Source organism: Telopea speciosissima, chromosome 6 (assembly GCF_018873765.1).
Source record: "Telopea speciosissima isolate NSW1024214 ecotype Mountain lineage chromosome 6, Tspe_v1, whole genome shotgun sequence".
Classification (NCBI taxonomy): domain Eukaryota; kingdom Viridiplantae; phylum Streptophyta; class Magnoliopsida; order Proteales; family Proteaceae; genus Telopea; species Telopea speciosissima.
The window spans coordinates 4,958,382-4,964,381 of NC_057921.1; positions in this window are offsets into that span (position 1 = coordinate 4,958,382).

The window sequence follows — 6,000 nt, forward strand, 5'->3', positions numbered from 1 at the left end:
GGTGCAGACACTCAACAGAAAGACCCAAAGATACCGATCCGTAACGCAACCCGTACTGAAATTCCAGAACCTGAACACCACCTCCATCCTACACAAAACCATTAAAAAGCAATAAACACTAATCACAAGACTGAGAAAAACCGATCCTGTGACATCAAGGCCTAAAAGTGCACCCATTGCATCATTAGTTGTGTAGAATGCCTCTGACATTAGAATGAACCGTCTTACCTGTCAATTGCTCCACGTTCTTCTCATCCTCAAAAATGCTTATGTTTCTGAAAAAGTTAAAACAAAAATCATTCAGAGATCAGAATTTAATCTCCAACGGCACATTCCACTCTAACTGAAAAAGTTGAACAAATATCATCAACACGTTTACAACATATTTACAATAAATATACAATGATGCCAACAAAGGCTTAATTTCATGGACACCGTTCATGCTTGAAGAGAATGGATTTGATGTGGCCAGGAAGCTTTCACGTGGATCCCCAATCGCCGAAGCAACCACCAGAGCTACTTAAGCTTGACTTGAATCTTTGACTCTAGATCATCCATCAATCACAAAATGATCTAGGTTCCTGCTTGTATTTTTGTTCCACTTGTATGATTTTTTGAGTTTGTTATTGATTGACCAAAGAAGCTAGCTAACTTAATTGGGAATGAACCAGACAAACTGAAGCTTCAAAACACTTGTAACAAGGGTTCATCCATGACAGAAAATTACCTACTGTTTTCATATAGTGCAATAGTAAACATCAAGTCTATTGTGCTTTTCAGTTCCGAAAAGTTTCACCCAACATATGTTATCAAGGATAATGTTTTCCAGTATTCCTCTAGTTTTGCTTCATTCTAGAGACGAACAAAAATGATAATAATCATTGATAACCAACCATTGATGACACTATTAGAGCATAATTTGCAGAACCTAAATATTGTCCAGATACCATAATCATTGATGACCACCTTCCAAATCATAAATACATGCTGACACTGATTCACAGTTACCCGAATCTACATGAGACAAAAGCAACAGTAAAACTGACAACTTGTACAAATCAAAAAGCAAATAGAAGGAAAGATGGGAAAAGTAGACAAGCTGGTTCCACATCAAATTGGATGATCCACCATATCATGGTAGCATCAAAATTAACTTCCACCGAACTGAAATTGCTATGAATTACAGGTAGGATCCAAATCACAAAAAATGATCAAGATTTCATTTTCTATTAGAAAAACTCACTCACATAGTTAAAGAGCAAAGTGCATGTTGCCTTGCTGTTTCTCAGCCAACACAAGACAAATCAAAAGAAACGCAAACTACATTAATGAATGTATTTTCACGGATTGAATAGAACAATGCCATGTTCAATTTGGATCCCCTACATTCGATAAGTTACTCTATTTCTGTCTCAATCATGTCACAATGCAGAGTCCTAGACTTAGAGAACATACAAAATTCAATCTAACATCAAACTGAAACTGCATTAGAGAACTCTTTCTAGTTTTAAATGAAAGTCCAAGCTCCATCTGATTTTCCAATAACTTCTATAATAGGAAACCCAAGGTGTAGAGAAGTTTACCTGTACAAATAGACTTTCAAAATATAGAACAGAATCTGCAGTGGCCTCAATTATCACTGCTTATATGAATAGGAAAGCAATCAGTATATATAGTACTTAAGTAAACAGGCCAACAAAGTTAAATAATTTTCTAACTCACATAAACGAACTAAACTCTGTGAACTACTGTGAAGAAAGACGAATTCCAATTACCAAAACCCGCTTCTACAAATAGTGAAAATAAAATTTCCACTAGCCCAAGACTCAACCAAAAAATTGAAGAAGAACAATAATATTACTCCAATAGGATAAGAGAAGATAAACTTTTTCAGATACAGAGTTGTTGGGCAATGAGGACAAGCTTGCACACAAGGTAATATGGTTGATTGATTGATTCGATTGAATGGAGAAATGGGGTTCTTTATAGGTAAGTGAAAGGAGAAGATCAAGGCAATTGACCAACTTCCAAGATTGAAGTTAAGTGAACCGAGAGATATGAATGGAGAAGGTGGAACTTGGAAATGATGAGAGGATGGGAAAGGGTCACTCAATGGAATGGATGCTCACATGGGAAAGGAAGGCTTATGTTGGGAAATAGGGACATAAGAAAGAGGTTTTGACTAGGGAAGTGGATGGGTGGAGGGTGATGTGGGAAATGTGCAAGCAAGCTCAAATATCAAGGCCCACACACAAAATACATAAATTCCTCACTACATCTCTCAAAAATATAAAAACAGATAATTCCAAAAGTTAAACTTTAAGATTTAACACTCCCCCTTAAAGTGAACTTTTGGAAACAAGCCCAAGTTTGGCTCGAAGATTTTCAAACGGTCCTTTTGAGAGTGACTTTGTGAAGATATCAGCAACATTTTCTTTGCTCCGCACCTCCAATACATCAATGGACCCATCAAGCACCTTCTCGCAAATAAAATGATGCTCGATCTCAATATGTTTGGTTCTTGCGTGACACACTGGATTAGTAGCAAGTTTGATGGCTCTTTGATTGTCACCAAGAATAACAGTAGATTTGTGAATGGGTGCATAAACATCTTCGATGAGCCGACGAAGCCAAATACATTCTTGGGCAGCAAGTGTGGATGCCTTATACTCCGCTTCCGTAGTAGAAAGAGAAATTGAATCTTGCTTTTTGCTGCACCATGAAACACATCCTGAGCTGCAAGAGAACACATACCCAGAAGTAGATCTTCGATCATCTAATTCACCACCAAAATCAGCATCTATAAACCCAAGTAGAGAAAAAACAGTTCCTTTGTTATAAAGGATTCCCATGTCACAAGTGGTGTTCACATACTTCAAAATTCGCTTCGCCGCATCCAAATGTGGTTTCCATGGTTCTTGCATATAGCGACTAACCAACCCAACGGAAAAGGCAATATCCGGTCTTGTAATAGTCAAGTAGATGAGACTACCAACAAGAGCGCGATAATGATGGGGATCAGGAAGAAGCTTACCTTCCTTACGCCTAATCTTTATGTTGGCATCAAGAGGAGTAGAGCACAGCTTGCTTGAATTAATCCCAAATCTTTCAAAAAGCTTTTTGGCATATCCCTTTTGAGATCGAAAAATGCCATCATTCACCTTTTCTACTTCCAAGCCAAGGAAATGATTTAGTTCACCCAAATCTTTCATTTTAAACCGAATAGAGAGTTCAGCCCTAAGCTTTGCAACCTCCCCTTCATCATGGCCGGTAACAATCATATCATCCACATACAATAAGACAATCATGTGTAGTGATTCCTGCTTCTTAACAAAAAGACTAGAATCTGAGTTAGAAGCAAAATATCCACAAAAATGTAAGTACTCAGCAATCTTTCCACACCAAGCCCTTGGAGCCTGCTTTAACCCATAAAGAGCTTTTTTGAGTTTGCAGACATGATTAGGATGAGAAATGGAAACATACCCAGGTAGCTGGTCCATGTAAATGTCCTTTTCAATTTCACCATATAAGAAAGCATTTTTTACATCAAATTGCCATAGCTTCCATCCAAGAGATGCCGCCAAGGAGATCACAACTCGAACAGAAGTCATCTTTGCTACCGGACTGAAGGTTTCCTCATAATCTTCTCCATATCTTTGAGAAAAACCCCTTGCCACAAGTCTTGCTTTGAACCGATCAACACTTCCATCCAACTTCCTTTTTATTTTGAACACCCATTTACAAATAACGGGTTTCACGTCCTTGGGCTTTGGCACTAGGTCCCAAGTTTCATTTTTCATGAGAGCTTGCATTTCTTCATTCATTGCAACCACCCATTCTTGAACACCTTTTGCTTCATCAAAAGAAGAAGGTTCATTTTCATAAATAGGTCCAGCAAATAAACACTCAATAGTACTTACCAAGTTGCCATCCCGATATCTGATCGGCTTCACAACTTGCCTTCCAGACCTTGTGACTTTTGGAGCATTTGCTACCTCCATAGTAGCATCCTCCTCTTCTTGTGCAGCATGAAAATTATTTTCACTCCCCCTATCTTCATGCTCTCCTATAGCTGAAGAAGAAGAACTTCTAGTCATCACTGGTGATGATGATTGACTAGACACTGTAGGACCTGAGGATGTGATTGGCAAGCTAATTGCCATTTCTTGGTTGGTCTCCATTGTTACTGAAGCACCACAATTACCAAGGGCAGCACCACCTGGGCTATAATAAGAAGAGATTTCATCAAAGATTACATCACAAGAAACTTTAAATTTGTGAGTTTCTGGATCCATGCATTTCCACCCTTTTCTTCTTTCATCATAACCGATGAAGATACATTTTTTCGGCTTGGCATCCAATTTATACCTTTGTGAATCTGGAATGTGAATATAACAAATCGAACCAAAGACCTTAAAGTCTTTCACATTAGGCTTTTCCTTATACATCATCTCATATGGAGACTTCATCTTAATTGGGCTAAGAGGAACCCGATTGATAACATAAGTTGCACATGCCATACCTTCTGCCCATAAGGCTTTGGGTAAATTTTTGCCATATAGCCAGCTCTTGCATGTCTCCGAAATGTGCCGAATCTTCCTCTCGACCACGCCATTTTGCTGAGATGTGTTGGTACATGTGAATTGCCTTTGAATACCATGTTTACTACAAAAGAGCTCAAACTCATCAGAGGTAAACTCTCCCCCATTATCGGTCCTCAATCGATTGATTTTTCTATCAAGCTCACCTTCAACTTTTTCTTTAAACTCCTTGAACCTGGAGAAAATATCTGATTTTTCTTTAACAAAGTATACCCATGTGAACCGGGTCAAATCATCAACAAAAATTAACATATAGCGGAAGCCCGAAAAAGTAGGTGTGCGTGAAGGACCCATCAAATCACTATGAATAAGATCCAATGGTGATTTAAATCTAGTGAGAGACCTATCAAAAGGTAGGCGATGTGCCTTACCAAATTGACATCCCTCACAAACTACTCCATTACCGAAGGTGGTAAGGTGAGGTAACCCATCAACTAGATTTTTATTCACCATGACTTTTAATTTATCTATACTTAGATGCACCAATCTAGCATGCCAAAGTGAAGTATTATCATTTGTGCTCATCTTATCAACATAAGAAGTAAAGGCTGATAATACAAATAAATCTTTTACTCTCTTACCGGTATGAACAACGTCCGCCTCAAGTTGGGAGATATTTTGAAGAAACTTGACGTCTTTAGGCCCGAACAAGACATAGTAGCCGGAATCCACTGCATTAGTCACTGAGAACAAATTCTTTTTCATCCTTGGTACATGGTACACACTTTTCAGTGTGATTGGATCATGATCAACACCTTTGAAGTTGATAGTGCCTTCTTTCTTCACCGGATGAATGGTGTTGTCCTCAGTGACAACAGCATCATTACCTTCATAGTGTTGAAGGCTAGAGAAGTTGGAGTCGTCGCCGGTTAGATGATGACCACAACCGGAGTCCACGATCCAATCAGTCTTGTAATTGATAGTGGCACAAGCATCAATTGAGGTAGTTTCTGCTACAAAGCAACTACCCCAATCTTCTTCAGATTTGTCTTTCTTTTCAGCTACATGGCCACCCTTTAATTTCACTCTCCAGTTCTTCTTTATATGTCCAAGCTTACCACACTGGTAACATTTGAAAATTTTTTTGTTTGAATTCCCTTTGCTTGAGGATTCTCCATCATCTCCTTCTTTTTTCTTCTCTTTTTCATTCTTGCAATTTTTCTTACTTCCCGAGAATAATACATCACCTTCTTGACTAGAAATTGAACAACCCACCATTTGTTGAGCTAGAGACTCTTGAGAAGAAAGAAGATTCTCTAACTCTACCAAGGATGGCTCTTGAGCCCACCCTTGAATAGATGTAATGAACGGGATACATTCCTTCTTTAAACCACGAATGATAAATTGGTTCTTCCGGATCGAGAGAGAAAATTTCAGAACAAAGGTTCTTAATCTTTAA